Source organism: Miscanthus floridulus, chromosome 1 (assembly GCF_019320115.1).
Source record: "Miscanthus floridulus cultivar M001 chromosome 1, ASM1932011v1, whole genome shotgun sequence".
In the NCBI taxonomy this organism is placed as follows: Eukaryota; Viridiplantae; Streptophyta; class Magnoliopsida; order Poales; family Poaceae; genus Miscanthus; species Miscanthus floridulus.
In genome coordinates, this window is record NC_089580.1 from 68434144 (window position 1) to 68447485 (window position 13342).

At 46.2% G+C, this 13342-nt stretch overlaps 1 pseudogene; it reads right to left on the reverse strand.

Annotated features, from left to right (window-relative positions):
• Positions 1-6566: 6566 nt before the first annotated feature.
• Positions 6567-10701, reverse strand: LOC136486418 (putative disease resistance protein RGA3; annotated as a pseudogene).
• Positions 10702-13342: the final 2641 nt, after the last annotated feature.

The window sequence follows — 13342 nt, forward strand, 5'->3', positions numbered from 1 at the left end:
GAAAAATCGGTTGTTTTCTTTAGCTCTGACTGTGATGAGACTATTAAGCAAGAAGTGAGGACAGTGCTACACATTGATACTGAAGATATGGCGGAGAAATATTTGGGCCTACTGACCGCGTTGGGTCGGACTTCTAAAGAGGCTTTTGAATATATGCCGAACAAGATTAGAGGCCTGGGGGTCCGGAGTGGGCGAGAAGCCAGCTGCGCCGGTAGAGAGGTTCTGCTGAAATCGGTTGCACAAGCGGTTCCTACCTACCCAATGAGTTGCTTTCTAATTCCAAAAGACACCTGTCAAAAGATGAAGACGGTGATCTCGAACTACTGGTGAGGCAGCTCGGCAGATAACAGACATATGCACGGGCAGCGTTGGGAACGACTGACAAGACCCAATGTGCAGGGGGTATGGGTTTTCGTGATCTCAGATTATTCAACCAGGCCATGCTAGGGAAGCAAGGTTGGAGATTAGTTGAGAACCCAGAATCTTTGTGTCCCACTTCCAATCTGTCGTCGAGGGTGTGGCGAGGAAGATGCCACCATGTCACGACAACCTGATGGCCAGAAGCGGAAGGCTCGTATGGATTAAATCGGTGCTGCGTGCGGTACCGATCTACGTGATGAAGGTGGAGAATCTGCCGCCATGGGCGACGAAGGAGATTGACAACATATGCAGAAGATTTTTCTGGGCGGGATCGGATGCCTCGGTCTAGGGAAAATGCATGGTGGGGGAGCACAACATATAAGGCGGGAGAACCCTCACCTATCAGGCTAGTCTTTTGGGTTGAGATGGCCCAAAGGCCTTATATGTTGTCAGCTCCGGTGGACCTGGGACCCTGTGGGAGCGCAGGCTCGTGATAACGAGCCGGGCCAGCTGTAAGCCAGCTCCAAGATTGAGAACTCGGTGGTCACCACCGGTTCCAATAATTGGTAACAAGCTGGTACCCGAGGTCAGAAAAAGCTAAACCCGATAAAAAAAATCTCGAGTGTCACATATGACGGAGGCACCCCGATATGTGACTAAGGGGGAGATTGTTGGGGTTTAGTCCCACATCGTGTAGCGATGGTGGGGGAGCACAACATATAAGGCGGGAGAATCCCCACCTATCAGGCTAGTCTTTTGGGTTGGGAAGGCTCAAAGGCCTTATATGTTGTCAGCTCCGGTGGACCTGGGACCTATGTGAGCGCAGGCTCGTAACGAGCCGGGTCGGCTGCAAGCCAGCTCCAAGATCGAGAACTCGGTGATCACCACCGGTTCCAACATGACCGTCTGTAGGCCGACGGAGTTGGGGCGCTAGGCGTCAGCAACTTAAAGCACAGTGGCTGTGGCTCCAGAACACTGGTCAGGATAGAGCATGGAGTCAGCTGCCGATCAAGACATCGCCTGAAGTCCTGGCGTTCTTCAAGGCCTCCACTTACATGCTGATTGGTGATGGGCGTCAGACACTGTTCTGGGAAGATAAGTGGATACACGGTGAATCCGTCCCATACATTGCTCCATGCTTATGTCAGTCCGTGCCTCCAAGAACGCGCAGAAGACAGACCGTGCGGCAAGGACTGCTCATAAGGTCCTGGGTGCAATCTATCTCTGGAGGAGTATCAATGCAAGATATCCATGAGTACCTGGCACTGTGGGATACGCTGCAAGACATACATCTCAATGATCAACTAGACCAAACCGTTTGGCGTTAGGCCAACGATGGAGCTTACTCGGCGAAATCTGCCTACTACATGCTGCATTCAGCATCCACTCCGTTCTTAGGTCACAAACTCATTTGGAAAACCTAGGCTCCACTGCGGATCAAGATCTTTCTTTGGCTGGCCTTCAGACGACGCCACTGGACCGGATACAGGAGAGCTAGGCACGGGCTAGAAGCAAGGGAGATGTGCTACCTCTGCGACCAAGGGCGTGAAACCATTGATCATATCCTGGCCGAGTGCCCCTTCACCAGAGAGGTCTGGTTCCACATTCTCCAAGCCTTGGAACGCCACTGCTACAACATTGCAATGGTGGCGACGGCTGCGAGCGGCATACAATGGTGTCCGGCGCCGAGGCATTGACTCCCTGTTTATGCTAGTCTGCTGGACCATCTGGAAGGAACGAAACGCCAGGTGCGTCAGGGAGGCATCCTCATCGGTGAACGAGGTGCTGCAGCTAGTCAAGGCCGAGGCCGATCGGTGGATTGACGCCGGCGCATGGGGGCTTGAAACGTTGGCTCGTCTGTAGGTGGGATGGTCACCCCTGAATGTTGTTGGTTTCAAAATGTAGCGCATCCAAAACGCTAACGCGGCCGTGGAACGGCTTGTATTGCTCAAACTCTTTCTACCTAATACAATGATACGCATCGCTTGTGCGTATTCGAGAAAAAAAAATGATGCTGATTTCCTAACAGCCACCCGGAAGAGGCATGCCAGCCATACTTGGCGTGCAATCTCGGAGGGAAGGGAGGTGTTAAGGAAAGGTTTGATACGGAGAATTGGTGACGGCACTACAACGAATATTTGGCAACACCGATGGTTACCAGGCCACTTTGGCGGCCGGCCACTCACATTGCCGGATAATCCACAGGTCCAGGTGGTGGCTGACCTGCTGACGCTGAGTGGGGCTTGGAATGAGAATCTCATTGACCACTCTTGATCAGGGTTGATGCTCATGCCATCCTGAGTACACCGATCAGGGGTGCTGGGAATGATTCATCATTCATGGGCCTGGGAGCCGGAACGACATGGTTTTGGTTCGCTCGGCTTATCGCAGATTATATGATGAGTTAGACCAGCAAGGCAATGACGGACGGGCATCAGCTTCTGAGTAGAAGTCCTGGAAAAGGATTTGGGGTTGGCGTGTTCCGCCTAAAGTAAAAGTCTTCTGGTGGCGGGTAATCAACGACTTCCTACCGGCCAAAGGAGTCTTATTTCGGAGGCATATTGAGCGGACTCCAAACTGTGAAGTGTGTGTGGGGCGGAAGAAGAATCGGTGAAACATGTTTTGATGGATTGCACAGTTGCTAAGATTTTTTGGGCAGAGGTGAGGAAACTGTCTGCAGTCAAGCTGCCCAGGCTGCATCCGATCACCTGGGCACATCACTTAATCGATCCAGCTCTGTGTTCTCCGAGGGATGCGGCCATTATTCTTTGCGGCATGTGGTCGCTGTGGATGGCGAGAAATAAGCGAAGGCATGGTGAAGCAGCTTGTCCTTTGCGAGTGGTAGTGCAATGGGCGATAGATACGGCTTTCGATTTGTGGCAAATGAGTCACCCTCCAAGGATTCAGAAAATTGCGACAACAGATTGTCAGCAATGGCAGAAACCAGCACCTGGGTGGGTAAAATGTAATGTGGATGCTTCCTTTGATGGTGATCGCACAGGAGCGACGGGAGTAGTTCTCAGTGATCATGATGGTCGGACCTGTGGGGGATCGGCAAAATGGTACGAGCATTCCTTAAACGTCCTGACCACTGAAGCCTTGGTGTGCTGGGATGGTATGCAGTATGCGAAGGAACGTGGTGTGCGTAAGCTACTTGTGGAAACCGACTGACAGGTTTTGTTGGAGCTTTGGGAGAACCGCACAACGCAACGTTCGGAGATTGATCCTGTCCTGTTCCAAATGACGGAACTTAACCGGAGCTTTGAGTATTTCAGTTTATGTTTTGTTAGTAGAACCTGTAATATATTGGCTCATGAGTGTGCTAGGCTAGTTTCTCGTGAAAACCCGGTGGAAGAGTGGCTTATAACTCCACCGGGCCTACGAGATCTCGTCGTTTCTGATTGTAACGCTGCTCATGATTTAATATAAAGCTCCGGTTAATTAAAAAAAAAATACCGATGCAGTACCCAAATCCTCAGCGCACCTCGGGGATGGGTCTTATTTGGACAACTTCTCCTATTTGTTTTTTTTTTGCCAAATAAATTAAAAAAAAAATCAGCTTCTCAGATAGAGCTCCTTAAAACTGCTCCCCGAGAAGGTGAGAGTTGGGTGAAGCAGCAGATAATATTGTCCATTTGACGAGTACTTGGCACACCATCATTGTCTTTCTTCACGAGTCTGACTGTCATGTAAAACACTAAATAAATTTATGATTCCAATATTCTTTTAAAAATTTAAAGCTTTATTTAAATTATTGTCAATTTAGTTAGAGAAAGAAATGACTTTCTATTTCTTTTCAAATTAGTTTGATAGGATTCTGTACTTTAGTTTGATTTATTTTGAAATCATCTCCAACCGTGTCTATCTAGAAGTTTATGTACGAAAAAAGCTTTTCCCCCCTTTTCTTGTCCAACTCGGCTTGGTCTTCTTTTTCTTTTTTTTCTTTAAAGCAACTTAAGATACTCTCTATATCATTTTCTAATTACTAGAAATAGAGATTTTGGTGAAAAAAATACCTCCAACAACTTTTTATTTAGTTATCCAAATATAGCATCTTCTATTGCGGATTTCTCGCTAATCACTCTAGAGTGCAAACAAGATATATAAAAACTGTTTGAGTGTGGAAAGATAGAAAGTGATTTTTATAGGAAGGATTCTCCAAATAATAATTTAAAGAATGAGCTTTAGAAATACTCTTAGAGATGGTCTTAGTCCCGGAGCTCCTTGAGCCCAATGCTTAGCGGAGTCCAAACTGTAGTGAGTTGAATTGAACTTATGCACGGAGCGAACCCTAGCGCCAGCTAGACCTGAGCATTTTGCGGGCCGGGCAAAAAAAAAAGGTCCGGCTTTCTCGAGCTGAAAAAATTCTGCCCATGACCATCCCACTGGGCGAGTTGGGCCTAGTTTTTCGAGCTGGGCCTGGACGGGTCACCATCGTGTTTTATAGTCTAAAATAGCTAAGATAAATATTTCATGCCATGCTCGGGCCGAAAAAAATTTTCTATACAGTGAAATCTCTGACTAGGTCCTATCCACCACGGTCTATCGGAGGGCCAAAACCCAGCGGGCTCGGGCCGGTCTCGATTTGCTCTCAGTCTAGCGCCAGCCCCTGCCGGTGCCGGCTGTGGCGACTCGCGAGTCACCCCGGCCCATCCCCCCGAGGCCGCGACCGCGACTTCGGCGCCGCCGGCCGACGCCCCGTCTCGAGCAAGGAGGACCGACCGTGCGTCCGTGCCCCATCCGCCCGTCGCCGCCTCCACTCTGCGTCCGCCGTGATACTGATTCGGGGCTACGCTTGCCAGGCCCCGGGCTACCCGCCTGCTGCAGTCGCTGCCGGCCGGCCTCCCGCGCCTAGCGCCTGGGCGCCTGGCGCCACCCATGCTCCAGCGACACTGCTCCGGCGCCCTCTGCTAGCTCAGCCCATCCCAGCTCATAGTAAGACCCGTATATATTTGTTCCTATAGTTCAGTGTCTAATTTTTTATGAATGACATTGCCATTATGCCAATGTCTAGTAATAATTGATTGCCGATCGCACATATAAAAAATTTTGGTCATTCGATGCTCTTTCTTTGCTATTTCTCTATCTACAATGTTATACGATTAATTGAGCACGTTGAAATTGATATTGTTAATTGTGTTCTATGTTATATTTATTACATCTACTAGACTACTACTAGTGTATGGCTAGTGAGGTTTAGCTCTCTGTTATTTAGCCCCCCTTGCCCGGTTTCTGGATCCGCCACTGCTCCTGCCCTAATAACCATCGTTGGGTTCCAACTTCCATGGTAGAAGACGTCCATCGATCTGAACGAACAAAGCAGAAGGGCAGCCATCACTGCCGTGCTCGCTGCCCGGCACCAAGGCGGGCACATACTCTACCTCGCCGAAGTTCAGTTGCTGGAGATCGACAGTTGGACATAACTGTCATCAACGCCAACCAAGCTGACGTCATCGAACATCGATCATCTTATGGTCAGACTGCCTGTCGTGGTGATGGTGAGAACTCCAGCTGTAGGAGTAAATTTGACAAGAGCCAGAAAGGCAATTCTGATGGGATCATGGTGACATGGTCTATTTCCAGTGAAACATTTGGAAAGATGGGATATGAGTTGAGCAGAAAAGTGCTAACTCCAAGACAAGTTGTTGTGCCGTGCAAAGATGATATATATTCTTCAATACCTTTTGGCTTTGGCTCCAGCCCATCTTTAGTAGAAACTCGGTAGTTTTGTAACAGCCTCAGTGAACTTTACTGAGTCAGCTCAAGCCCTGTTTAGTATCGATCCTCCTCTCGGCTGACATTTTTTGTTCTTGCAGTCCTTTATAGAGTTTTTTTTTCCTTTCTTCTCCCTTTTATGATTAGTGGCTTCACTGACTAGTTGTATGTTTGTTTTGCTCTTTTTATTTTTGCTATCGGCTAATAAAAACTGTGGCAAAACTCTTGCCTTCCCTCCTTAAAATTTTTAAAACACCTCTATCTATGAGCTGTACATGCTCTAAAAGAGAAACCTGAAATTAGTGGTACCAGGATCAGAAGAGTATTTTCAGAATGTATGAAGAGTATCTTCAGGATGCTTATATGATGCAAGAACAACAGAAGAGAAAGAACACAACACTTCTGTTTTCGATAAAGGAAGTTTCATTGATCTTCAAGTTTGCTACATCGTGTTCAGAGAAAGAACACAGCGCGAAGTACTTCAGTATTTTTATAGATCTTTGTCGGGACTCGGGATAACAAAGCAAGCTGGGCTAGCTACTTACAAGTCAGCAGAAGCAGACACTTCATGTCCATCAATCCATACTAGTATCCTCTTGATCTTGGCACGATCCGCACTTCCCTCATTCATGCAAGACCGTGCAAGCAGAGGGCAGTTGTTAATGCTCACGACCTGCACTGAGCTAGGCAGGCCTCTATTTGGCAGGGACTCAATGGAACCACAGTCTGAAATCTCAAGTCTTATTAACGAATGAAGACCATCCATGTTCGGAAGGTAAGTAAGCTTCCCACAAGAAACAATCTCCATGTCTTCCAATGCTTCCAGGCGTTCTATGCCCCATGGCAGTTCACGAAGCAGAGGACAATGCCTCACAGAGAGGTGAGTCAGATTACATGGTGGCCAATCCTCTGGTATATACTGCAGTTGCTCGCAGTGGCTGATTTCAAGGCGTTGTAAAGATTTATGCAATTGTCCAATTTCTGAGGGCGAGGGGAAGCTCACTGTAGGCATTTTGCAAAGGGTGATGGATATAGGAGAAGAAAGTTTGCGCCATGATCCCCATATCCACTTGCCACTTGCATTTACGTTCACGTGCTTCAGAGATGGGAAATTCCGAAGTCCATGAAAATGAATTGACCCTTCCACTGTTAGCTTCGTCAGTGAAGGAAGGCTGTGAGTCACTTGTTCCAGCTTGCAGCAATTCTCAAGAACAAGCTCAAGAAGACTAGGGAGGGCACATTTCCCATCCCCATCCCAACGTTGCAGTCTGTCTATCCTCTCCAAATGCAGCTTCTTTAGTGATCGGAAGCTAGCTTTCCGTACTCCATCTTCCCCAAAGCAGCCACCACAAAATTCACTGCAGCTGATAGAGACCAAGCTATCCCAACCCTTGAGATGGAGATTTTCCAAATGAGATAATAACCCAAGGCAAGGAAGAGCCCCACACCTCTTAAAATCACAGGCTCACAGTGACCAGGTTCGTGTAGCCTGCAGAAGCAGAACCAAGCCAGCTAGGGCATGCCATGCCGGTGTAACCTGAAATGGTAAGCTCCTTGATGCTGGTGGGTGCCCTTATGTGATCTAATATTTTCTCATCAGCTTCTTCATTATTGTTGCTGCTAGAGGAAAGCTTTAACTTTTGGAAAATCTTCTTGGAAGCCAACCCGATACTGGTGGGTGTCCCAACTGTTTGCTCAGCTTCGTTGCTCCATGAAAGCTCCAGCTTCTGGAGGAACCGCTTGGAAGCCAATTGAGCCTGTTGGGCTTCCTGCACATCCTTCACAAGATGCATATTTGAAATGAGAAGTTCCCCACGGAGATCGTTCAACTTGGCCAACTCCCCTATACCACCTCTGTGGGTGTGGACAATAGACCTCTCGCTTATGACGAATCTTGACAGGGTTTGAAGATTCGTCAGCAACCCTATATCCTTGGGCATACACCTCAAGCTGCAGACATTGTGGCGAGGATCACGAGTCATTAGCAGATCAATATGACGTAGGTTGCAAAGGCTCTTTAAATCATGTGGCAACTCTTCCAGATCATAACAGTTTCTGAGTCCCAGTGTTTGGAGATTGTATAGGACACAAATTGACTCGGGTAAGCATTTGATCTTGGTGCCTTGAAGCTGGAGACACCGAAGATGCTTCAGTTTTCCTATCGATTTAGGCAGAATAGTTACACCAAAATGACTTAGATCTAAAGCTCGTAGCCTTGTATATTTCTTATCAATGTCATCAGGGATCTTTAGATTCAAATCCTCAGAACCACCCAAAGCTATCAATGTGTGCAAGAACTTGCCACAGGAAATCACCTGAAACATGTCTTCACTCACATCCTTGTTGAAGACTACTGTTAAATGCTGGACTCTCTCTGGAATGTTGTAAGGTTGTCCCATCACATAACTTCCACAGTCCGCACCTGAGACATGTGAAGCAAGATCGTGCATCATTTCTGACAAGATGTATCTGTGTTCTTCTCCAGTGCGGTCAACATGTCTTATCTGGAAAAAAGATTGACTAACTAAAGATCTGAAGTAAGCTCTTCCAGTGTCCTCAATTGTTTCGTCGCTGGTGTGAGGTATAAAGTCCTGAGCCATCCAATGCTTGATAAGCCATTGCTTATCAAACTGAAACTTTTTTGGAATAATGGAGCTGTATGCAAAACAAGGCTTGAGATGGTAATCTAGCTGTACATAGCTCAGTCGTAGGGCTTTGTTGAAATGACTGGTACTGGAATCCCATTTCTCCTCTCGCAAAATATCTACCCACTTGCTTCTGTCGTTCTCCTGGTGCAGTCTAATGGTGTGTCCTAAACTTGCTGCTATGAAGGGTACACCCTTGCACTTCCGTAGAACTTCTTCCTTCAGTCTGCCAAAACAAACGTTGTCGTAAGTCGTAACACAATTGAAGTATAAATGCATAATGCCACACATGATCTATAAAAGGAAGAATTCCTTTTACTACCCTGACCTATCTTGCTGGACTGTTGCAAATAACAGAGAGATTATCAGGTGCCTAATTTTTTACATTTCTGATTGTTCTACTCAAAATACGTTTACATTTTTTCTGTTACAAAATAAAGTAAAGTTGTAGCAAGGATCTAAAAAGTACCTTGTGTCTAGGACATTTCCAGAATTATGTGCTTGATGCTCTGTGCCTTGGGCGCACTGGCTGAATAATGACAAGCAGTCCTCTTCTTTTAGATGTTGCAACTTATGTGGACCCAAACCCAATGTACCAAGAAGTCGAGCAACATTTTCACTCCTTGTTGTCACTATTATCTTGCTTCCTGGATCACCGCTGAGAAGTGAACGTTTGAGTTTATCCCAGTCCTGCCAGTTCTCATTCCAGTAGTCATCCAGGACAAGGAGGTACCTTCTTCCTCGCAACAGCCGTTCCAGCCTCGTATGGAGGGTGTTGAGGTTATCACATTGAAATGGAAGGCCTTCTATGGATTCTATGATAGATGAAGTGATCCTTTCTATATTGAACTCATGTGACACATGAACCCACAGCTTCAACTCAAAGTGCTTCGATACACGCTCGGCATTGAGGACTAGCTGAGCCACAGTTGTCTTCCCGATATAAGCCTCCCCCACTATTGGCAAGACTGCTGCAACATTGGTGGGCTTCAGATCAGATTGAAGAAGCATCTCTAGAATCTTCTCCTGATCATCATGTCGACCACACACCACGGTTGGAGGAAGCAGGGAGGTTGGCTCATGCCCACCACCACGTGCTTGGAAGGCCGAGTACATTTCTTGTATATTTCTGATACTATCAATTCTCTCGGCGAAATCCTTAATCTTCTTTTCCATGTCATGCCTAAACTGTATACGTAGAGGATTCAAGACAGAAATTACAGGGCTATTACGCAAATTGGCAAAATGGTGGATCACCTTGCGGCGTTGAACTTCGTAGTTGTACTCATCCAATGCCTCCGTCCCATGGTAGCTAGCATCTTTCAGGCTGGCAAAGAACGCTTCCTCTGACTCAGAAAGCTGTGTCTTCTTCTCAGCTATTCCAAGGATAGCTTGAATCATGTCCAGTTGACAAAACATATGTTCCCTCCTTTCCTCAAGATGATGTTCAGACTGCTCCTCCTTCAAAAATTCTGCGATGGCCTGAAAAAGGGATTGCAGAAAGGCTGAGAGTAAAGCATCACCCATTGAGTGGATTGAGTTCCTGAGGAATGAATGTATGATGCTCTGCTCTCACGAGGTATGGAAATGGAAGGATGCTCAAAGGTACAAGAGAGAAGATGGCTGCAAATGCATAGGGACCTCATAAATAGAAAGCTTTGAAGGAAACGCTAACCAATCAAAAACCAGTGAAGACTTGGAATATGTCAATGCAAGGTCAACTCTAAACAACCAAGACCCACCATGATTCTTCTATTAGACATTGGCCCCGTTCGCTTGACCTTACAATCTGTACTATTCAACTTGTTTTTTTTTAGTCGGAATAGTACTTTTCTCTCGCAACAAACTAGTCGGAATAGTGTTTTTGCTTGTTTTTTTTCAGCCAAGCGAACGGGGCCATTTAAGGCTAGGCTAAGCCTATCCTTTTCTCGACGCAGAAGCATCAATTGTAACCATGTAATAGCACTTAATTACGCCCCAGCAACGCGGCATCATGCTTAATTCGTTTCATAGACTTTGACTTTCATGCTTTGGAAGGAAAGGAACGGAAGATGCTTCCGCCAAGCCTCGTCCACGGTAATGCAAATCCTCAAGCACATCAGGCATGTCGCAGACCAGTGGATCGACGCTGGGATGGCTAAGCTAGGTTGTCTCTTGCAGAGTAGTCGCCATGTACTAAGTATGCTAGGCGGGGATAAATAAAAATCATAGGCCCCTCCTAGTTCACCCGCCTCGTGGTGCGTTGTTGTAAAAACTCTCTTTTTCAATATTAATACAATGATGCACGTACCTTTTGCAAATTCGAGAAAAAAGTTGACTTTCATGTACAGGTTTCTTGGGTAACTCCACTAGCTCAGATTCGAGTCGTCTAAGCCTGGAGCAGGAGCCGTTCAAATAGCGTTCCTATTGCTAATTATATATAGAAAACAAAAGTTCCTACATAATAATTTCAGGATATTTTCCCTCTTAATGAAACACTTCCGCCCCGGAGCATGTTCGTGAAAAAAAAATAATTTCAGGATATTTGTATGTTATTGAGACGACTATTTTCTGCCATAGAAGCTGAAAATAATGGCACCAGCGCACCGCCACAACAATGTACCCCGCTAGTTGAAAGCATATCACAAAGCATGAAGTACCCTGTAAAAAAAGGTCACAGAATTTACATAATTTTCCCACTCGAACACATCTTTGCTTTCGTGGTGGTGTTCAAACAGAGCAGCAAACCAGTGCGACAATGACTGCAGAAATGTTCGGGCCAATCGTTTGATCCAGCACTATTCTCTTCTCTTATATGTACAATCGTTTGATCACACATCATGTCAAATGCTCAAAATATTTCTTATTTTAGCTAATGGCTTCTTTCATTTTAGAATGATTCCTTTAGCTCCTATTTTTTTTAACTTCTAATAATATATACGAACACAGACATGCTATGAGATATATTCTTGACAAGGCTGGGGAAAATTAAATAGGTCTACTTAATATGTTGATCCTTCATGAGACCTTAGTTTTCTTCGGTGCATGTTTATGCTTCGGGGATTACATCATTGCGTGTATAATATATCCAATTGTGTGAGCCAATGATGAATCATCACGACAAGTGGAGCAAGTTGCACTGTACAAAGACAAATCATAACTTTCAGAAGCTGACACAAGTGAGCAAGTGGAGCAAGGGGGGATTCCATCAGTGGGGAAGAGGGGATATTTAACTATTCTGAGTTCCTAAGAAGCAAAAAGTATTAAGAGCTACTCCAACAAGTACGCATCGGCTAGCTCATAAATCTGATCAGCATTTTGTTTACATGAAGGAGAGATAAGAGAGAAAAGAGAGAGAGAAGAACCAACACTTATTCTCACCCTAGGCTCAGATGGGTTTCAAGATCAGCTGTGCCCCCCCCCCCCCCCTACATGAAGGAGAGATAAGAGAGAAAAGAGAAAGAGAAGAACCAACCCTTGTTCTCACCCTAGCTTCGGACGGGTTTCAAGATCAGCTATGCCCCCCCCCCCCACACCACACACACACACACATCCCTCTCTCGCTCTTTTTCCTTTTCCTCATGCGACAAGGACTCCTCCATGGCCAGATGAATGCATGCTCTAAGGAGCCGTAGAAGACGAGTGCACCACCACGAGTCAATATTTTATTCTGGTTTGCGCTCCATGGTCATATTTATACTGCTAAGAGATATCACAGGCATGGCTTTCACTTAAACTCTTGCATGATCATGATGGCGCGCTCTAAGACCAAGCATTAGAGACCATTGAGCATTGACCATCTGTTGCTAGCTACCAATTCACTAGGGAAATGTAGTGGTGATTAGGCTTCAGGTCTCGGCCATGAGCAACTTTAGCAATGGCCCCTACTTTTGGTATGAGAGTTTTTTTCTACTTTTGAGGGCCACGTTTTTTTTAGAAAGCACCACCCTAGTGCGGCCTTCACAGGAGGCGGCTAGGTGCAGGACGGGATCGAACCCCCGTGTAACACCCTCGGTGTTACATTGTACAACTTTTTGCTAAAACATTGCATGAACATTTACTTGTGTGTACATGTATGTAATATAGGGTATAAATCAATATATGGAACTTGAAACGTTCATTTGAAACAAGAAACGAATGTTCTATTTCGTGTCGTGTATTATCGTTTAGGGTCCTAAGTGAATTTTTATCGAACAAAAATGCTATAGAACATTTATGCGAACCTTGATAAAGTTTGTAGTACGAACTTCGTAGGCAACGATAAAATACGTGCGGTCGGGGACTGGGTTCGCTAGCTAGAATATCGGGTAACTTGAAAATCGCATTCGACGCGAAATCGTTAGGACTTAGCCAAAATTTCCCACGTCGGACAATGCGTTGACGAAGCCATGTTCGGCAATTTTTGTAGAGCGATCGGGTTAAGAAGTGGCGAGGTGTCTTGGCTTAGTTCGATAGCCCTATGTACCCGCTTGAAGATAGAATGACTGGTTTGGCTTTCGGATCATCGAATTGGTCGTGGTAGCAACTTTAAAAAGCGTGCACGACACGTTTTCCACTTCCAGGCGCGGTCACCACCTCCGTTCGGCCTGGCACCGCTGCTCTGGCCGCCCAGCGTGCGCGGCCACGCCAGCCGCGTCGCCACT